The sequence below is a fragment of the Podarcis liolepis genome (genome assembly GCF_965112155.1).
Source record: "Podarcis liolepis genome assembly, chromosome: 14".
NCBI lineage: Eukaryota > Metazoa > Chordata > Lepidosauria > Squamata > Lacertidae > Podarcis > Podarcis liolepis.
Genome location: NC_139569.1, coordinates 16,728,527 through 16,749,793, shown reverse-complemented (window position 1 = coordinate 16,749,793; position 21,267 = coordinate 16,728,527). Strand labels below are relative to the sequence as shown.

Below are 21,267 nucleotides of genomic sequence, written 5' to 3'. Positions count from 1 at the left end.
CTATAACTGCTAGCCATGATGGTGATATATTCTGCTTTCGGGATCAAAGGCAATTAGGGATGGGGAGAAATTCGATTTAGTTTACATTTAAAGGCAAACTTTCCTAATTTACACTTTCTGAAATATGTGTGAACCAAAGCCACCCTTCGAGATTCACACTCATCTGAAAGGTTCAGTGTCCTTCTCCAACCAAAGAATGTGTACGAAAAGGCATATAAGTGTGCATATGAATGCATACATTGGCAAAATTAACATAGGAAATGCATTCTCTTAGGGAAAATTGCTTGGCAAAAATGTATACTGCAATCAGTGGCGTAGCGTGGGTTGTCAGCACCCGGGGCAAGGCAAGTAATTTGCGCCCCCTAACCCGTGGATTTGCGCCCCTAACCCTAACCCCCAGATGTTGCGCCCGGTGTGGCCGGCCCCCCCTGCACCCCCCACGCTACGCCACTGACTGCAATGCAGTCTATGTGGGGCTACCCTTGGACCTTGTTCAGATGGTTCAGAAGGCAGCAGCCAGATTGCTGATGGGGGCATCTGACAAAGCACATGTAGCACCATTGTTAAAACACATGTCCTGGCTGCCCATTGACTGCTGAGCCAAGTTCAAGGTCCCTGCATTAATTTTCAAAACCTTGAATGACTTAGGTCCTGAGTACCTCGGGGATCCTTATATTCCAGCTTGATTGCTGAGATCGTCTGCAGGAGCGCCATTGGTCATTTCCTGAGTTGGTGAGTCTCATTTGACAAAAACAAGAAGCTGAGTGAAATATACTCGGAGTCGAGAGTGGATTTCATGCTCTTCATTCAGCTCATAGTGGTGAGGAAGAATGGAAGTTCCCCCACAATATCTGCTTTATATACATTATTTACACAATGGGCTGCACGTGATTGGCTAATTCCGGGATTCTCCTGTAGGCCAATCAGGTTGTGGATTCACTTCCACCTGGAGCTGGATTGGGTGGCTCCTGCAGACCAATCATACTGCTGCATTGTTCTAGGACCAATCAGACTGCTGCATTTTGGATCCTATTCAACTCAGTACATAACACTGAGCTTCTAGTGTCTTCAGCCCACTAACGAATTGAGAAGGAATTCTATTAGGCAGGGAACCTCCTCTACAGAGAAGCTGTGGGAGTGCAACCAGGAGTACCTAACTGAGGAAATAAAACTTACGAACAGATGGGATTGATGATGACAAAGAGCATCCATGCTTGTGAGAGTAAGAGGCTCACTTGGTGGTCTCTGAAAGCAAGAGACACCCTGCATTCGGATGATCCTTGAAACTGGCAGGAGGCCAGGTTGGGTATAACAGCAGCTGGCCAGGGGTTCAGACTGCAGCCTTTAACAGTGAAAAATGTACCAATAGTGGGCTTTCTTGTCATTTTGAGATTATTTCCGTCCTTGTATGGAATCAAATGTTTGTTTTTGAATTCAAAGGTCTGCCGGTGATTGGTGACTGGAACTGAATAGAACATTGTCCTTGTAACCTGTGTTTCTCGATCTCAGTTTCTTCATATCTTCCAAACAGTGCATAATGATTCCATTGTCTCAGATTGAAGCAGCCATGGAGATTACTTGGAGACAGATAAAATCACTACCTTCTTTGTTCAACAGACATTCTTAATAGAGACCGTCCTCTTTAGAAACAGCCTGTATTTCAGCAGGCTCCTTATAAAAAAACAAAAAACAAACCAGATTTAAAAGAGATAATTAATAAAATGCACCTACACAGGGAGTAGGCTTAATTCACTGATCAATACCCACTGAAAAATCAAGTAAAATGGATAATTGTGGATTTTTTTGGGGTTGGTGGGTGGGTATTTAGTGATATTTCTTTAATAACAAGAAGGACCATCACTCCCTATCCCTAACTGGCTTTTTAAAAATCTCTAGATTTTAAATCTAAAAAATAAATAATTAACACCTATTGCAAACAGCACCAGACAGTGTGAAATAGGCAAAAATGAGGAGTCAGGGGCTCTCCACAAAATTCATCCCCAGACCTCAATAGAACAACTAGCAAGGTCCACAGTGTAAAAGGTGGGAGGGTGGATGCTTAATGAAGAAGGGGAAAGAGTATGGCAGGGAGCCCTTTAAATAGCCTGATAACTGTCACTTCCCACATTGGACAAATCTGTCCCACATGCCACAGCATGCTCCACCCGACTAAACCATTTCTCCTTTTTCTGTAGGGGTGGAGGGTATGGCAAATCTGCTCCCCCCCCCAGGGTAAGTGGCATTGCGAAAGTATATTTAGGCAGGCATGCCATTTATATTTCTGTTGGATTGCAAGGAACTGGGGAGCAAGGGAAACAATGAATTTAACACTTCATGCCTTCATTCTTTCATGTTTTCATTTAGCAAGTTTGTATGGAAAATTCTTGCATGGAAAATGATTGCAATTGCTTTGTCTTCTGCTGGATTTTATATTACATACGATTTTAGTGCTTTTTGTCATTTTCTTTTGTCTGTATGTAAATTTCCCCCTCTCTTGTTACAATTTACAAATTTTAATAAAAATAGATTTTTAAAAAATCAAAAAATCAAGTAGCATTGATATAAACTGGGAAACAGAGTAACAAGCAGGCTGCTGATCCAAAGCTGTGAATATACATGCACACATATTTTTGATTAAATAATTTACTCTTAATGACAACACTTGAGTTCTGTGCCTGTGTGGGACTAGATTTCTGAAATGTGCAATAATAGCTCAGCTTGTTTTCCTTTCCTATTTCTCCTAAACAGCAGAAGACTTTCTTTGCAACTGAAAATTACTCATAATTTGACAAAATTACTGTATTTAAAGATACTTTGTGACAACACTGAAATCTACTATTGCTTTCCTATTTAAATAAGTTCATGCAAGTGATGGTTGCTAGAACTGTGACCTGATATATGGGCTCTCTACAAGGTCCCTGAGAGTCCACCTATGGCTCTCTGGGAAAATCTATGCATTTTGCTGAAGGAGCTCTGGTGTTTAATTGGAATATTTCACTTCTCAGTGTTGATATAAATTGGTGGAAGGTAAGGTAAAGGACCACTGGACGGTTAAGTCTAGTCAAAGGCGACTATGGGGTTGCGGCGCTCATCTCGCTTTCAGGCTGAGGGAGCCGGTGCTTGTCCACAGACAGTTTTCCAGGTCATGTGGCCAGCATGACTAAACCGCTACTGGCACACAGAGGACCGTGACGAGTGCCAGAGCGCACGGAAATGCCGTTTACCTAGTTTAGCTAGTGGAAAGTACTTGCTGCAGAAGATGGACACATTGGCTGTGTTGAGGTGTAATGCTAAACCAGAAAATATGGTGCCCTCCATATGTCAGTACACTCAGACTCCCATAATCTCTGACCATTGGCCTTGCTAGCTTGGACTGGTGAGAATTGGAGCCTGCAACCTCTGGAACGCATTTTGCTGGCTACCCCTGTAAATGGGCCCAGCTTTCCCCAGGCATGTGCGAGTTTCCTTTTTTTCTTTGGCATGACCATGAGGAAGATGATGGAAGCTTCTGCTTCTCTTTTGAATGAATCACAATTTCACATGTCACCCAAACACTAAACTGTGGTCCATCTTGACTATGATGAATGAAAGCAAGTCAACTTTTTAAATCACAGTTTGATGCTGGCCGCTTTCCATAGTTAAAATTAACCACAGTTTGTCAAGGTCTGGGTGATCTGACAAACTGTGGTTAACCTAAAATGGAGCCCGGGGAGAGGCTAAGCTTATGCTTATTGCTGGCCAGGTATAACCCATGAGTCCTTTAGATTTGGCCAATGGCCTCTCCTCAGCCTCCTCACATGGCAAGGAGGCTTTGAAAAAAGTTTCTATTTTTGTGAATGGGACATTCCCCACATTTCTGTATTGTGGGAGTGCTGAAAACAGACAGAATAAATCCACCATGATCCTCCCTCCTATAACCTGGTAGGTGACAGCTGAGGGAGGATCATGGTGGATTTATTCTCTCAGCTTAGTTCCATTGCAGTGAGGGCTAGAAACTTGCCAACATGTAAACAGGAAATATGGGGTTCTCAGTTGCCTGACAGTGATCAGGGCCAAAGGTTAAAAATTGGTGTGATTGTGAAACTATTGCTACCACGCCGTGAATTTTATGCTCAAGCAGCTGACAGAGCTATAAACTTGTAGATGCCCTGGCAGTCACCCATGTCTTCATGAGAACACATTACTCACTAAAGTTGTAATGCAAGTTTTAGACTATTAATAGGAATTGGCTAAGGAATGGGCCCGGTGTGTGGACATTAGACACGCAAGCCTTTGAAGAGAGTGGGGCATTCTATTGTTTTAAATCTTTGCACCAGCAGCAAAGAATATCTGGTGGGTAATTTCCATTGCGAAAATCAATTATCCAAAGGTCACCCTTCATTTGTTTTTGTTTTATACATACAATGATTAAAAGACAGAAAACACAATTAGATCAATTTTAAAGCAGCCTTAAAGCTTTTCAACTGTGTTGGAACTGAACATGTTTTCTTTTCTTTTTCCTTAAAAATAAAATCAATGAAGAAAGTCAAGCTTTGGAGGAATGCCAAGGAAAAATAATCCTGTCAGGAGGAAACCTAAATACAGTCATGTATTTTTAAAAACACACAACTTCGTTTCCCTCCCCAAAAATACATTCTTATACCGCTTCAACAGTCATGGCTTCCTGCCAAGAATCTTGGGAACTGTAGTTTGTTTTGAGTGCTGGGAGTCATGATTGAAGAACAATCTGTGCTGAGGCAGAACCAGCAAGGTTTCTGCAAGCGTGAGTCCTGTCTCACTAACATATTAGAGTTTTTTGAGAGTGTCAACAGGCATATAGATAGAGATGACCCAGTTGATATCATGCACTTGGACTTTCAAAAAGCTTTCAACCAAGTACCCAAGAAAGCTTAGCAGTCCTGGACTAAGAGATCCTGTTGTGAAACAGAAGTGGCAAGTAGGAATAAATGGGCAGATTGAAAATTCCCTCCCCCTGTTAGCTGCATTGAGGGTACAAAGGGTTAGGCACCTAGGCTACTAGGAGAACAGAATGCTGGATGAGATAGCTATTGGCTTGAGTCAGGAAGCTCTTTTTACATTCTTATCAGGGAAGAGTACAGTAGCAAATGGAGTTAACAAGCATAGATGATGCAAAAATATGTATTTAAAAGCTGACGGAGATAGCTATGTAACTGCACGTAACAAGTTGTTACACCATTGTTTTAAAACTTTCCTGGTCCCCGCCCCCCCCCCGCCCAATCTATTCTTGTGAATTATAATTTCAAAGGTACATCAAGTCTTGGCACTTCTGTAGAAAAAGCCATGCGTTTCCCAGTAAACCTGACATTTCCTGTTACGTTTAAGAGTCTTCATAGTGCTGCTCAGGATATGAAAGGAAAAAAAATAATTCACATTCAAACACAATCCTTTTGATAACACTTTTATCTCAACATGAGGAATGATTAGAAACACAGTACTGACATAATTATGGGAATTTTTTTTTTTAAATTGCACAAAGGCTTTCTTTTCAGTTATTAATTTCCTATTCCTGGGTAGTTAACCTTTCTTTTTTCTTCCTTTTTTTCTGTGTAAGATGGCAAGTGGCAATAATTCAGCGGCATCGTCCACCGAGATGAGCTTTGCGGCGAACCCCATTTAGCAAGCCACCTTTTAAATCTGCATACATCTGTCTTTTCCTGCAAGACCTATACAACCTGCACACACCTATACAAGGGGCAAGACCCACACTTTGTTCTCGCCAGAGCTTCAGGGCTAAGGATCAGCCCCTGGTATCAGTGGTGAGTTGCCAGGTCTCCATTAGTCAACAGCCAGAGGACCCTCTTAATTTAACCTCTCCCAACTCAGCATTGCAGGTGCCAGGTGGCTAGACTTAGCAAATCCGCTCCACTTCCCAGTGGGGAGGAGTTGTGGTGGACCACATGGCCACCCACTCCCCTCCGGGGGCAGGGGACGAAGTCTCACATCACCCGGAGGTTCCCGGCCATGTCATTGTCCAGCCAGCCAATCCACTGGCTGGGGAGGTGTGCCTGGGCCCCATTTCAACTGAGGCGCAAGTCAGAGAGCTTACGCTTGTCTTGCTTCCTCAATCTCCCTCCCTCATTTTCAGGTTTTGACATTGGCCTTGCTATGGACCTTGGTTGGTCGCCATTGAGGGACCTGGTAGGAATTTTCCCACTTGGCAAATTGGCACAGGCCATTTGGCATACCTCGTAGCAATCGTCACAACTTTGTAAGGTTTGGTGGTTAGGCATTGGTTGATCTTATGTTGGGGGAGGTGTGGCCATCACCTGCCCCTCCAAGCTTAAGGGTATTCCGTTAAAGAAATCCGGAGGTGTGGATCTTGTCCGAAGCCCGGGGCAGGGCTAGCGCCATGCCACAACCCCGCCAGGAACCCTGGGGGAGCTCGAGTTGGTTTACATCAATTGGGATCCCCCTACCAGTGGTTCACCCTTACTGGACTCCCTGCATAACACGCAGGAGTCAGATATAGTCGGGTCAATTCCAATGCCTAAGCCAATACCGCTCACATTCTGTAACCAAAAAAGTTGTGGCCTAAATTTGCCCAATAACATTAATCTAATATCCTTCTCCTTGTGTCTTATTCATCAATGAGGGAGTGGTGTCGGGGTCTCGACACACAACTCCCATTATGCTGGCCATTGGCCTTGCTTGCTAGGGCTGTGGGTTGTTGGTGTTCAGCAACACCTGGAAGGTTGCTCCAGGTTGTTCTGAAGTGTCTGGCGTTGGGAAGTGCCTCATGGAGATCCTGCACAGTGATGGTTGTTACGTATGTTCTTGAGTGTTCCCTGCTCTAAGCGAAAAAGGTCTGATTTATATACACCTCAGCCAGCCCCTGTCGACACCCATCTTGTGCCTGACTGGATGTTTTGTGTCAGGGCAGCACATCGCAATGCAGGCTTCAGAAGCCTGGCCTGCCTTGTTATAAGGACTCAAGCTAAGAGCAGGGGATGCTTAGGAATGTGCATAACAATAGTGTTCTTTGATCTGGCCAAGTCTTCCTAGGAAATTCATCCCTTGGATTTAGCCTGCTTCTAACACAGTTAATGTTTACTGCTCATTAGAGCTTGTTACACAAAGGAGATTACAATGTGATGTTTTTCCCAGTTCAACTTCTGAGTGTACCTAAGTTACTGGCAGCTGTCAAGTCTGCGTGGAACCAAGTCACTTATGTAGGACAATATAAATATTCATGTTATCATACAGACAAGCACGCACATAACCTCACCCCCCCCCATGTAGCTCTGTATATTTCTATTATAGGTGTTTGTATTTTAAAGGGCTTGTTCTAACTGTAAAAAAAACCTAACAGGCAAACCATTATCATGTTTCTGGTCTCCTGAGTGCCTCAGGAGCAAAACAACCTGGACAAAATTCCCACCAACTTAGTCATAGCTTGAGCAGTTTTGTGGATTGTGTGCTGGATCTGTAGTAGAAGAATCTTCCTTGAAAGATCAACATTAGGATCCATTTCATGGTAAATCTTCCAGCAATATTATTATAATGTATTGAATTTATATACTGCTCTATACCTGGAGGTCTCAGGGTGGTTCACAGGACAATATAAATTAAGGCACACTGGAAACAGTTTCTACAATGTCCACGTTGTTTACATTTATATCTCGCCTTTTCTCAAGGAGCTCAAAATGGCGTACGTGTTTCTCCCCTACTTTACGTTGTCCTCACAGCAACATTTTGAGGTAGCTTAGGCTCAGAGAAGGTGACTAACCCATAGTCACTAGTAAGCTACATGGCTGAGTAGGGTAATATTGGGCTCTCTGATACCCATGTTTTGTTTTGTTTTATGAATGAGATAAGGGCAACGAAACACTCTGCTACTGGACTGGTAATGCAGTTGGGATGAACATCCATTCTGCTCATTTTTCTTCTTCTAAAGATAACCTCAGTGGTCATTCATCCCCATAATGTAACCCTCCTGCCCTCCCCCCATACTGTTACATTTCTAAATTGGCTTGCCTCGTTACAAGGATCTATCATATTACAAGCAATTAAGCCCTTGATAATAAATTGTTTGTCAGTCTCCAGATGATGTACTGTAAGTGATTGCTCCTGCAGGTATTAATCAGCTGGTGCAATTGCCAGCAATATAGATCTACTCCAGGCTGATTGAATTTCTTTCCAGAAGGTGCAATGAAGCAAAAGGAACTTTTCTTTCTTACTTCCTTTTTTAAAACACACGCAACACACCTAAATGTTAAAAGGAAATCTTTTTTGTTTGAGAACTACCAGTTTGAAACTGGCCCATTCCCATGACTGCGTCCCTGGCTCAGGACAGTTAAAAACAGTCTCTTAGATCCTGATGAAGTTTAATCAAAGGCAGGGGGAAGTGGCAAGTGGGAGCCTTCCACGGTCTTTAAAAAAAAATTAATTAATTTGTCATAGGAACTTCTGTAGTTTTAATCTAGCAAGGAGTTTGGGGCAAAAGGACTGCCAAACATATTTGTTTATTTTTGGGTCCCAAGAGGAAGCTGCTAGAAGAACATAAGAAGAACTGAAGGTACATTCTTTCACCTTTGGTGGACGTGCCCAAAGATTAAGGCTTTCTGGGAGATGATCTATAATGAAATGAAAAAGGTATTTAAATATACCTTCCTGAAGAAACCAGAGGCCTTCCTCTTGGGCATAGTCGGCCAATTGGTGCCAAAGAAGGACAGAACTTTTTTTATGTATGCAACAACAGCAGCAAGAGTATTGATTGCAAAGTATTGGAAGACACAAGATTTACCCACACTGGAAGAATGGCAGATGAAGGTCATGGACTACATGGAACTGGCAGAAATGACTGGCAGAATCCGAGATCAGGGAGAAGAGGTGGTGGAAGAAGACTGGAAGAAATTTAAAGACTACTTGCAGAAATACTGTAAAATCAATGAATGTTAAAGGGATGTTGGATTGAAAATAAGCGGTATTGGTAAAAAGACTAACAAAAATATGTGAATACGGATTGACAATGGTTTAAAATATATAGTCATAATAGGTTAAGATATTGAGTAAAGATAAATGATAGAGGGTAAGGATTTGCTGAATTAATTATGTGAATTGGAATACAAAAAAGGGGTGTGTGAGGAGGTCAGGAAACAAGTAAATGAAATATAAGACATGAAAATATTGATTTGTTTTTAACTTTTTCTTACTTTTTATGTGTTTTGTTTTTGTATTTTTGTATCTTTTTTCTTTTATTATTGTCATTCTTTTTATTTTTTATTTTTAATCTTGTAACTTTTTATTGTCTGTAAAATCTCAATAAATATCATTGTTGTTTTTTTTAAAAAAGAAGAACATAAGAAGAACTTGCAGGATCAGGCCAGTGGCCCATCTAAGTCCACAATCCCATTTTTACAGTGCCTAAGCAGATTTTCCCAGTAGTGATGTATGGAAGTGAGAGCTGGACCATAAAGAAAGCTGATCGCCGAAGAATTGATGCTTTTGAATTATGGTGCTGGAAGAGACTCTTGAGAGTCCCATGGACTGCAAGAAGATCAAACCTATCCATTCTGAAGGAAATCAGCCCTGAGTGCTCACTGGAAGGACAGATTGAAGCTGAGGCTCCAATACTTTGGCCACCTCACGAGAAGAGAAGACTCCCTGGAAAGATGGAAAGATGATTGGATAGTGTTCTTGCAGCTACCAGCATGAGTTTGACCAAACTGCAGGAGGCAGTGGAAGACAGGAGTGCCTGGCGTGCTCTGGTCCATGTGGTCATGAAGAGTCGGACACGACTAAACAACTAAACAACAACAAAGCTGATGCCCACCACCACAAATCTCATACACTCCTGCATGTTGTGAATCACAAGAGAGACTCTCCAGCAAACTGTAACATCCAATCCTATCCTCACAGTAATGAGCACTACCCTGAGTTCCCCATTACTCCTTGTAGAAGATTCTTAAGGACATCAGAAGAGCTTCGCTGGCCCATCTAGTCCAGCGTCCTGTTCTCAAAGTGGGCAGCCAGATACCTATGGGAAGCCTTTAACAAGGACCTGAGTGCAACATACCTTGAGGTGGGGCTTATTTCAGCCACATTGGCAACTCCGGGCAGTGACACCCCCTGTATATAAGATGGTCTCAGATAGGCATCTGCAGTAGACCCTGCCAACCTGCTGGGATCACAGGAGCTGCCTGAGGGCTGGTGAATGGTGATAGGAGGCCTGATTTCAGCATTTCTTGTAGCTGGTCTGCTTTGAGAAACGAGAATGCAACAGAAGTCTTCTTGTATGTTGGAATTGAGGCAAGCTGTACACTTGACACCACTTACCCAGATCTCATACAAAGACTTTCATTAGAGTGACATGCCCATGCTGCTCCTTCCACACTCAAATTATAGTGATTCTGAATGAAGCGTGAGATAATGGCTATTGTAAAAAAGAAAAAGAAAAAAGAAAGAAAGGGTGAAAGAAAGGGGGGGAAAGGGAAAGGGAAAAAGGAGTCCAGAATATTATTTAAAATGGAGAACTTTGGCATCAGTTCGCCCTGGGAGATACATCCCATCTTGATAGGTTACCTTTTCATGTTTTAAAAAGCCTGGTGAAGAAATCCTCAAAGTCTTCAAAGGGAAAGAAAACCCTTCCAGGCTGAAAGTAACACGGTGAAAGTGAATGCAGTCTTCCTTTCCTTTAGATTCCCACCTGGCATTCTCACAGTTGTGCTCATGTGAATTCACCCAGAAGGAAGCAATTATCCATGTGTGCAATTTAATTCACTTAAAAGGCATGTAAATTAAGGGGAAGGGCCGTAGCTCAGGGGCAGTGCATCTACTATGCAGATAGAAGGTCCTAGGTCCATTCCTTGGCATCTCCTGGTAGGAGTTGGAATACCCCCAAACAGAAGCCTTGGAAAGACTAGCCAGTCAGTGTAGACAGTATGGAACTAGATCAACTAAGGGTTCGACTCTGTGTAAAGTAGCTCCCTGTGTTCCTGAATTATTGCATGATGTTTACACTTTTATTTTTCCAAACGTACAGTTTGCAACATTTTGTACAAAAGAAGTTTCTGTACGTTTATAGAATAAAATGTTAGGTGAGACCAGAATGCAATGGCAAAACATATACAGTGGACGCTCGGGTTGCGAACGTGATCCGATCGCAACTCGCAGCATTCGCAATCCTCACCGCCGCATCTGCGCATGCGCGGGTCGCAATTTGGCACTTCTGCACATGCACAAAGTGCAATTTAGCGGTTCTGCGCATGCGCAAGCGCCAAAACCTGGAAACAACCTGTTCTGGTACTTCCGGGTTTGGCGCAGTGTGGAACCCAAAAACGCATAACCTGAAGTGTCTGTATCCCGAGGAATGACTGTACTTTGCACACAGAAGGTCACAAATTATCCTGCTCCACTTCCATGGAGGAGCCTACAGCAAAAGGCTGTTTCAACACCATGGAGAGCTCCAAGTGCACAAGTTGCCCCAAGAAGGATTGGATGTGAACAGAGAACTTTAAAGCCTTAGCCTCCAGGCCCCTTCTCCTAAATGGTGCCCCCCTTCTGGAGAACCATAGCCTCTTAAAAGGTAAGCCCTCTGGCCTAAAGCTGGGCACTTCTCCTGCTGTCTGACTTGGTACACTTCCTTTTCTTTTGGACTTGCAATTAGTAACCCAGACCCAGGGAAAGGTGTCCACGGAGGTCCTGGCTCCAGTTCTTCAGGCCTGGTGTTGTGGGATCTGGCTTGGGAGGCTCCTGCCTGCCAATCCTCAGTTCAATAGTCCCTGGATCACCAGCATCAAGTTCAGAGTCAAGAAGTCTAGCTCCTTAGCTGGTGACTCTAGTCTCTGGCCAGGTGTTCTTGTCACAACTAGACCCTGGGAGCATCTCACAGATTCAGTCCCTAATATCTCAGTTTACCATTTTAGGAGATGAGGCAGGGTAGGGTGAGCTGCTGTCCACCAGAGTGGACAATTCAGGGCTATCATCCCTTGTTGTTTGAAACTCAAGCTCCCTACCTTACCTGATTATGGGATCCAACCAGTGATGCTCACAAATTTTGTGTTTTTGTAATACAACTGCTGTTGGAAGAAGAAGGGAAGTGGGAGGTGCAGAGGCTTGTTATTTTTGTATTGTTATTGTTTTCTTTATAACATTTTTTTTTATAGACACAAAACCCATGATGGGGTACAGCTAATGGTTTTTTGAAGTTTGCAATGATGTATCTCCAAGTGCATCTGTGATGCTCTGTAATGCAATGCCTTCTTATGTTTAATAATCAGTTTACTGGCTTTTCCTCTTTGATTTTAAATGCCCTTTCCTTTACCAAGAGGGGAAAAAAAAGAATCTTATTCAATAACCAAGGCTGCTGTGGTGCTTGTGATGTGATCTGAATAGTCTTTTCATTACGGGATGTCTCAGAAATGTCCTCAGATAATGGATAACAAGAAAAGCAATTAAGGCTTTACCCCCAAGTAATATTAAAGGGCTCGGAATAATAACAGGGGATGCATAAATGCATGTTTTTATCTTGTACGTTGTTCTAAATTAATTCTCTGGGAACTGCGGGAGGCATTATTTGGGCAGAAACTCTAGCTACACTTGAGGACAAGATGTAGAATCCTGTGGACATTGTTTTTCTATTGGCTAGGACTGGACCAGAGACCTTTAAGTTTGAAGCCCTAGCCAAGAGGAGTATGGAAACCCTGGGATGGCACTAAACCTGGGGCACTGTGGGGGATTACAAAATGGCGGCCAGGCTGCTACTGCTTTCACTAGCAGTAGTGCTGATGGGGACCTTAGTGAAAAAAATGGAAGCCATGCTAGTGCAATGGCTAATGATAACTCTTGCCCTCAAGAAACTATTAGGGAATATCTCTTCCCAGGGCTGGTGTCAGTGGTGGGCCCCCATTCCCAACACATAAACATTCCAACTGAGGATCTAGCTTTGCTTGTGTAGGTGGCCACCACCAACTTCCTTGGCCACCACAACTGCTTGGGCAGCAGTAGCAATCAGCCACCCTGTACTGAACGTCTGGAGACACCCTGCAGTGGTGGACTGGTGATGATGCTTTTGAATGGGAGCTAAATCAGCTCCCATGCATGGTGGCTGCCTGCCATTTACTCAAAATGCAATGCGGGTAGCCACCATGAATGGAAGCTGACTTTTGCTAGTCTTCCAAGTGGCACAGAGATGGTGGTGACTAGATATGCACCTGTGATGCATCAAGGAGGGGTCTTTCCAAGCCCCTGGAGTCCTTGGCCTGTGCCTATCCTGGTCTTTCCTCCCCCACAGAAATTAGATAAATTCCCCCGCCCCCCAAAAAATAAATTTTTCTTTCCACAAACAGCATGGAGAATGTTCTTTTTTAACGCTTTAAAACTTTTTATTAACAACGTTGAAGTCTAAAATATACCCCCAAAGCACATTATACACCTTTAGCATATAATTACTGAGAACACAGGATAGATTCTAGTTCACATATCCCTCCGTTAAGTAAAATGAAAATGACACAGCCCAGGATTGAGAATTTTGAAGGGCCTTTGTCCCAAGTACCAGTGAACACGACCTCCAGCACTTGAGGTTCAAGTGCCTACAGTAGGCAGAAGATGAAACGAAGAGAAGTTTTAATTTAAGGCACTAGAATCTCAAAGCATAATAATTACTCAGGCCAACTAGCAAATATTGTTTCAGTTTTGATGTGTGTGTGTGTGTGTGTGTGAGAGAGAGAGAGAGAGAGAGAGAGGCTTGAGAAAAGGATGACTAACTTCTAAAAGAGAAGAACTCAGTGCATTTTGTCTCAAAACAACAAAAGACTTCATCAGTTCATGGCTCTTGGAGAGAATCCTAATTTCTGACATGAAGCACTTCTGACTCATGCTTCGGAACTCGGCAGATCAAGGGAGGAGCATGAAACTGGCAGCCCCCTCCCTCCAGTGGAAAGGTACAGAATGAGAAGAACTAATCATGCCCAAGTGTCATATTCTTTTACAGTTGACTTAAAAAAAGGTAGCGAGAGATGAAGCACAGGCGCGGCGGATCAAAAATGGAACCTGCTTTTGTTTCTGATCTTCCTCTTCGTCAGGGAATGCTACTCTAATGTGAAAACTTTTCATGCAAAAATTCAAGCTCAAGCTAGATAATGAAATACCAGGGAAAGCTCTGGAAACAGGGTGGGGGTGGGTGGGTCTTCTTAATAGCAGCCATCAAATGAAGTTAAGGAAGCAAATCAAAGCAGAGTGATGGAGCAATGGACGTTCTCCTCGCATTGGCACTCAGCTTTCCCACTGGGTTGTGTCCAGTGCTAGTTCTACTCAGAGTAGGCACGGTGAAATTAACAGGCATGAATAACTCAGGTCCATTAATTTCAGTGGGTCTATGCTGAATATAATGTTCATGCCATTGTTTCTATGAAAGCTCCTTTGGTGGTGGGGGGGGCAGAAACAGTCAAACAAGGTGAATGGTTTTGTCACTGACACTGACCTTCTTTGGGTGGAAGCTTGAGAGAGAAATGCTACTTTTAGTGCAAGACAGGGAAATTTAAATATTCTAGGTAGTGTCCCATTTTAGAGTAGAGTCATTGAGATTGATGGGCATAAGGCTGCACTCAGACAGCACTTTATTCCACTTTTCACAGTGCTCTCTTACCTGATAATTTAAACATTTTATGTGATCTTTCGTACTATGTAAAAGCCACTTTTGGAAAACTAGCAGAAATTTAATGTTCATTTCCATGTCCCTTCCTTCCTGCTTTCCTTATTTTCCAAGTTGGTGGCTATCACTGCCTCTTGCTGGAACAGATTCCATTATTTTTTGTGGGGGGAAATTCCATCATTCTTTTTGCCTGCTGGATTGGTCCAATGGCCCAATTAGCTGAGCATCCTGTTCTCACAGTGTCCAGCCGGATGCCTGCAAGCTGGGCATGAGTGCAACAGAACTTCCCCCTTTTGTAAATTCTAGCAGGTGATATTTAGAGGCATAATGCCCCTGTCAGTGGAGGTAGAACATAGCCATTGCAGGTTTGGGCTTTGTAGGTTTATCCCCATGCTTGGCAACATTTCTTTTTCCTTCTCCTTTCCTTTCCTTTTTGTCCAGCCTGAATAAGTGTTCCACAGAGCTCCAAAAAGTTGCTGTCTCTCTACTTATTTCTGTACAATTTGAGCCAGTCTTATAAAAGCATTTGCCCTACTACTGCTTTTGAATATTGGCAGGTTCTCCAGTTCCAACGTATCCTTTGCAGTGGGGCTCAGTAGGACAGCCAGGGCACATCACTCAGATATTTGGCATAATATCTCAGGGCATTCTTTCAGCCGAGCCTTGAAACAGCCGTTGAATCTCAGCCAACATTCACCCTGCGTTCGATGCGAATGCCACCCACGTTGACACTGGTCTGAAGGCTGAACGTGCATGGAATCCTTGGCAAATTTATTCGCAAGACCCGGTGGCGTGTGGATCCCTGCTGCAAGGGGGGTAGGGGAAGAAGAAATCCAGGGATGGAAATCTGCTTCCCATTGAACCTGCGAGATTATCAGTCAAAGGCCTGCCTACTAATTTGAGATGCTCAAGAAACAGAAGCTGACATTTAGAGAAATCTCACTGATAATTCCCCCAGGTCAGAAAAAGCACAAGGGGGATGACTCTGAGCAAATCGAAAGAGTCAATACACATCTCCTTTTCAATATTTATGATTCCCTACTTCTTGTGGAGTTCTCTGACAGACCACAGTAACAGAAATATATGTATGGAAGCAGACAAACCAGCGGCTTTACAAGCCTCTATTCATGTGCAAAATATAATGAGCTACTGGCATTTTAATGCTCCCCCCCAAAAAAAAAACCCTTCCCACAGTGTTGCCTCCCAAAGCAAGTGTAATAAAAAGCCATTATGTGTTCACATCAGGTCTAAGGTTGCAAGTTAATATATTTTGGTTTCACCACTCCTTGTTACAACAGCAAACCCAGAACAATCTTTAATATAAGCTAGACAATAACCTTTTCTCTCTCCCCCCCCCATAACACAATCACCCATGAAGATCCAATGACACGGAAAGGCGGAAGATTCTGGACAGCCAAAAGAAAGTATACATGTGGCACATCATTAAGCTGTGGAACTCAGTCCCACAGGAGACAGTGGTGGCCCACCAACCTGGATTGCTTGAAAAGAGGATTAGACAAATTCACAGAGGATAAGGCTATTGATGACTGCTAGCCGTAATGGCTCTGCCTCCACAGATGGAAGCACAAATGCTTCTGAAGACCAGTCACTGGAAACCACAGAAGGGGCGAGTGCTCTTGCGCCTGAATCCTGCTTGCTGGTTTCCCACAGGCACCTGGTTGGTCACTGTGAAAACAGGATGCTGGACTAGATGAGCCATTGGTCTGATCCAGCAAACTCTTCTTACATTCTTAATGTCTCGTGTTGCTTAACAAGAGAGCAGACAGATTTAGGAGAGCGCAACTGGTTCTCCTGCACAGGCTGCCTCGCTGAAGGAGCGCCTTCCTGCCTCCTTCCCAAAGTCTAGTAAGTGGGAGTAGGCGTGTGCTGAGCTTGGGGTTTTTTTGGGTCCTAATCCTGAACTAAAGGGACGTAGGTGGCGCTGTGGGTTAAACCACAGAGCCTAGGACTTGCCAATCAGAAGGTCGGCAGTTCGAATCCCTGTGATGGGGTGAGCTCCCGTTGCTCGGTCCCTGCTCCTGTCAAGCTAGCAGTTCGAAAGCACGTCAAAGTGCAAGTAGATAAATAGGTACCACTCTGGCGGGAAGGTAAACGGTGTTTCCGTGCGCTGCTCTGGTTCGCCAGAAGCGGCTTAGTCATGCTGGCCACATGACCCGGAAGCTGTATGCCGACTCCCTCAGCCACTAAAGCGAGATGAGCGCCACAACCCCAGAGTTGTCCGCGACTGGACCTAATGGTCAGGGGTCCCTTTACCTTTAATCCTGGACTGATCTGGGAATTTTGCCCCTCCTTCATGGCCAGGGCAGTCAGGGCAAATGGAAGCCTCCCTTCGCTCCCTTCCTCTGAGACCGACAGTTGGCAAGGTCCTGTGAAGACTATGGGAGTAAGAAATAAAAGGGTTGGTATGGATCCGCTGAGAGCCGGTGCAGATTGGTGTGTAGCCATATTGATTTACTGAACCTCAGCCTAAAGCTATTACGAAGTGATCACAGGCAGGGAAAGAACTGCAAATGACATTATAGGATTTCCCCACAGGAGGGTGGGGGGGAAAAGATCTTATCAGGTTTACCAACTGTTATATAATTAAAGAAGGCTGAAGAGCTGTCTTATTACTGCAGGCTGGCAAGGAAGCTGAAAGGAAGTCACCTTCTCATTTCCACCCGCTTCAAAATTGAGTCCTGGCTGGAAGTTCTGATGATTCTTTTGTCTCCCTGTACACTGACCATGGGATGGCTAGGCAGACAGACAGACAGACAGACAGACAGACAAACAAACAAACAAACAAACAAACAAACAAACAAACAAACAGGCAGATGCTACAAAGCAGGGGTGGGCAATCCTTTTCAGCCTGAAGGTCACATGGTCACAGTGGGCAGGGTCAGAGGAAAACATGGGCAGAACAATGAGTATAATTTTCACCTGTGTACAATAGCATCCTTTCTATGCACACATGACCCTCCCTAGTCTCCATCCAGCAAGTAAGAGACACTATCGGAATTCAAGGACATGTTCCAGCCGGCATCAATTGCTGATTTGGCATAATTTGGCTGCTTGGCATTCAGTGCAGGCCAGGAAAGAAAAGAAAAGAAAAGAAAAGAAAAGAAAAGAAAAGAAAAGAAAAGAAAAGAAAAGAAAAGAAAAGAAAAGGCAAAGGTTTAAATTCACTGCCACCCTGAGGCATTATAAGGGCACACTCTTGGGGTGCCCGTAGAGCCTGGCCTGTGCACCATGGTGAATGCTAGACAGCGGAATCTGGCATCTTGGGCATCACTTAGCTGATTCTCCCAGAACAAGGAGACCTTCTCCCAGTGCTTCACTGGGGAGCAATTAACTCGCTGTCTTACATGTCCAGTGGGGGTGAAGGATGGTTCCTTCGTATGTAATCATTGATTTTCCCCAATTGCACTTAGGTATTTGGCTAATTGACAGATCCTCTCATCAGTTAAAATTTAATAAATAGAACCTTTTTTTACCATTGAATATGTTGTCTTGCATCTTTTTTCTGCTTGTGGGGGCGAATGAACTGGAAAACACTGCAGTTGGCAAAGCACTGGCCTTATGTGACTGTAACACCTAGTCCCAATCGCAGTTTCTGAAACAGCTTCAAAGACGGGCCCATATATTGCAGCAGTCAAATTTGAAGTTTACCAGGAAATAGGTCGCCAAGGCCAGGTTATCTCTATCCAGGCTGGAGCAGCAGCCTAAGCTGGTTGAATGCACCTGTCCCATGGAGGCAACCTGGACCTCCTAGGATCAAGATGGTTCAATGAACACTTTCAGATAGAGTACTTGAAACTCATCTAGTGCAATATGAACACCACTACCTAGATAAATAAGAACATAAAAATAGAAGAGGAGCTTTGGGGATTCCCATGGGCATCTGTTTGGCCGCGGTAAGAACAGGATTTTGGACTAGATGGGCCATTGGGCTGATCCAGCAGAGCTCATTTTATTTTCTTAAGAACCTTCCACAATGAGCAATGGGGAGTTCAGGGAGTGCAGAACTCATTACTGTGTTGACAAGATGTTAGTCTTTCTCTACCCTACTTGGAGTTGCTAGTATTGAACCTGCGACCTTCTACAAGCAAGACACATGGTCTGCCACTGAGCTATAGCCCATCCTCAAACTGATCCTTGTTAACAAGGTTGATATAGGAATATAGGAAGCTGCCTTATACCGAGTTAAGAGTGTTGGACCATCCAGTATTCTGCACTGACTAGTAATGGCTCTTCAGGGTTTCAGGTGGGATTTTCTCATGGCCTGACCTGGAGATAGCAGGGATTGAACCTGGAATCTTCTGGATGCAAAGCAGATGCTCTACCACTGAGCTATAGCCTCGTCAGGGCCAAGCTAGGGCATTGGAAACAGGCTCTGAAACTGAGCCATGTCTCAAACTGAAGGATGAGATTGCCAGAGCAATATAAAATCGAGAAAAGTAACATCTGTCCAACTCTAGGAGGGGGGGGGGGTGCAGAATCCACAGGGACGTGTTCAGCAAGGGAACAATTCCTCAGGGAGAAATGTAACAAGTAAACAAGTCCTTACCATGCGGAGCAACCTTATCTTCATCTTCATCCTCTCTCTCTCTCGGCAATAAGCTTTATTTAACAGAGGCAGGAAATTTGGTAGCCAGTGGACTTTGTCAGCTCAGCTTATTTAAGAACTTTGAGCACAGTGCTGAGATGCCAATGATTAAAAGCTTTGGACGCACCAGTCCTTTCCACGCTGAGGATCTTGTTATCTGAAGCCAATGTGTGAAGGACACGCTGTGGGTTCAGATATTTTAAACAGGGCTCTAGGAATTTGGGAAGCCATCTGGGTAGGCTTTGATGTATTACTGGGGGGCGGGGGACAAAGATCCTTTGCCAGGCAAATCTACTGTGAAAAGATGATGCTAGCAATATGACATTTTAATTTTTTTAAAAATTCTGATTGGCAATGGTCACATCATAAGAAGGATGAAAAGAAGGTCAGGACAGCAGCCAACTCCCCTGCCTAGGGGCAGAATGATTCACTCACTCTTTGCAGATCAAGAGAGGCAGCCTACTGTGACATAACTAGGAATGTAAAAGAGCTTAGTTTTCCCTTCTGCTCTGCCTAGCTCACACGCAGCACTGTTTCTGTTCCACTGCACTGCTTCTTCCACCAAAAAACTATGTTCTTCATCTCACTGTCTGCTAAGTTAGTAAAGAAGCACTCTGTGGTGCTTGCAGTGTGGGCTTTGAGTCCCAGGAGTTCCCTCTCTACTTGTGAGCCAGTGTGGTGTGGTGGTTAGACTCAGGGAGTGGGTGGCGCTGTGGTCTAAACCACTGAGCCTCTTGGGCTTGCTGATCAGAAGGTCAGTGGTTCGAATCCACACAATGGGGTGAGTTCCTGTTGCTCTGTCCCAGCTTCTGCCAACCTAGCAGTTCGAAAACGCACCGCACCAGTGCAAGTAGATAAATAGGTACCACTGTGGCAGGAAGGTAAATGGCATTTCCGTGCGCTCTGGTTTCGGTCACAGTGTTCTGTTGTGCCAGACGCAGTTTAGTCATGCAGGCCACATGACCCAGAAAGCTGTCTCCATCGGCCTGAAGCAAGATGAGCGCTGCACCCCATAGTCGCCTTTGACTGGACTTAACTGTCCAGGGTCCTTTACCTTTCACCTTTAGTGGTTAGAGTGCTGGACTAGGACCTAGGAGACTGGGGTTCGAATCCCCACCCAGCCATGAAGCTCACTGGGTGGCTGTGGGCCAGTCAGCAGCTCTCAGTTTAACCTACCTCAGAGGGTTGTTGTGAGGATAAAATGGGACGAGGGACAGAATCATATATGCCACATTGAGCTCCTCCTCATTCCTGGTCATTCTGCTTCAGTTCAGAACCCATAAGCGTATATGTGAAATTCAGATGTTATGTCCCAACATACATGACTTTACACTTGTAAATCAGTGGACACATTTTGAATTTTGAGAGGGTACTGGGGGCATCAATCACAAAATAGCTACTATGGGGAGGGGGTTTGGCTTAACACAAAATTAGAGAGATAGCAACCCCTGGAACCTAAAGCTTAACATGGGAATTTGAATTTGGTCCTGACTGTGGAGATCACACAATATTGATCTTACACACACACACACACACACACAGAGAGAGAGAGAGAGAGAGAGAGAGAGAGAGAGAGAGAGAGAGTTGTTGTTGTCTAGTAATAGGGAATAATGTACAAGGTAGCTACACCACGCACAATCTCATTTCACACAAAGATACCTGAACATTTTGCCCCATAATCTTCTTTCTAGGAAGGCTGGAGACTTCCTTTAAAAAAAAAAAACCATCTCAGAGTCCAGGGCACCAGTGGAAGCTTTTGTGGGTACCATGTTGCTTGCAGGTGCCAGGTGGATGACCTCTGTCCTAAGCTTTCACAGACAACAGTCCACTTTGTCATATGCATAAAGCATTATCTGTTCTTCAGGCATCTGATGAAGTGGCTGTAGTTCATGAGCGCTCGCTCTATGATAAATTTGTTAGCCTTTCTGTTGCTGTAAGACTTATGCTATAAATTACTGACATTCTCCCACATGCATGGAGGGAAAATATCAATTTGCTTCGAAAGCTCTGCACCATTAACATTTGGATTTTTGCTCATTTTGTGGATCCC

At 44.0% G+C, this 21,267-nt stretch overlaps 1 long non-coding RNA gene across 1 annotated transcript; it reads right to left on the bottom strand.

Moving 5' to 3' along the window:
• Positions 1-557: 557 nt before the first annotated feature.
• LOC310692996 lies at positions 558-19,365 on the bottom strand. Its single transcript, XR_014518940.1, has 3 exons — positions 19,179-19,365; positions 10,037-10,216; positions 558-1,671 (listed from the first exon to the last, which is right to left on the bottom strand). It is a non-coding gene; the product is annotated as an uncharacterized lncRNA (long non-coding RNA).
• Positions 19,366-21,267: the final 1,902 nt, after the last annotated feature.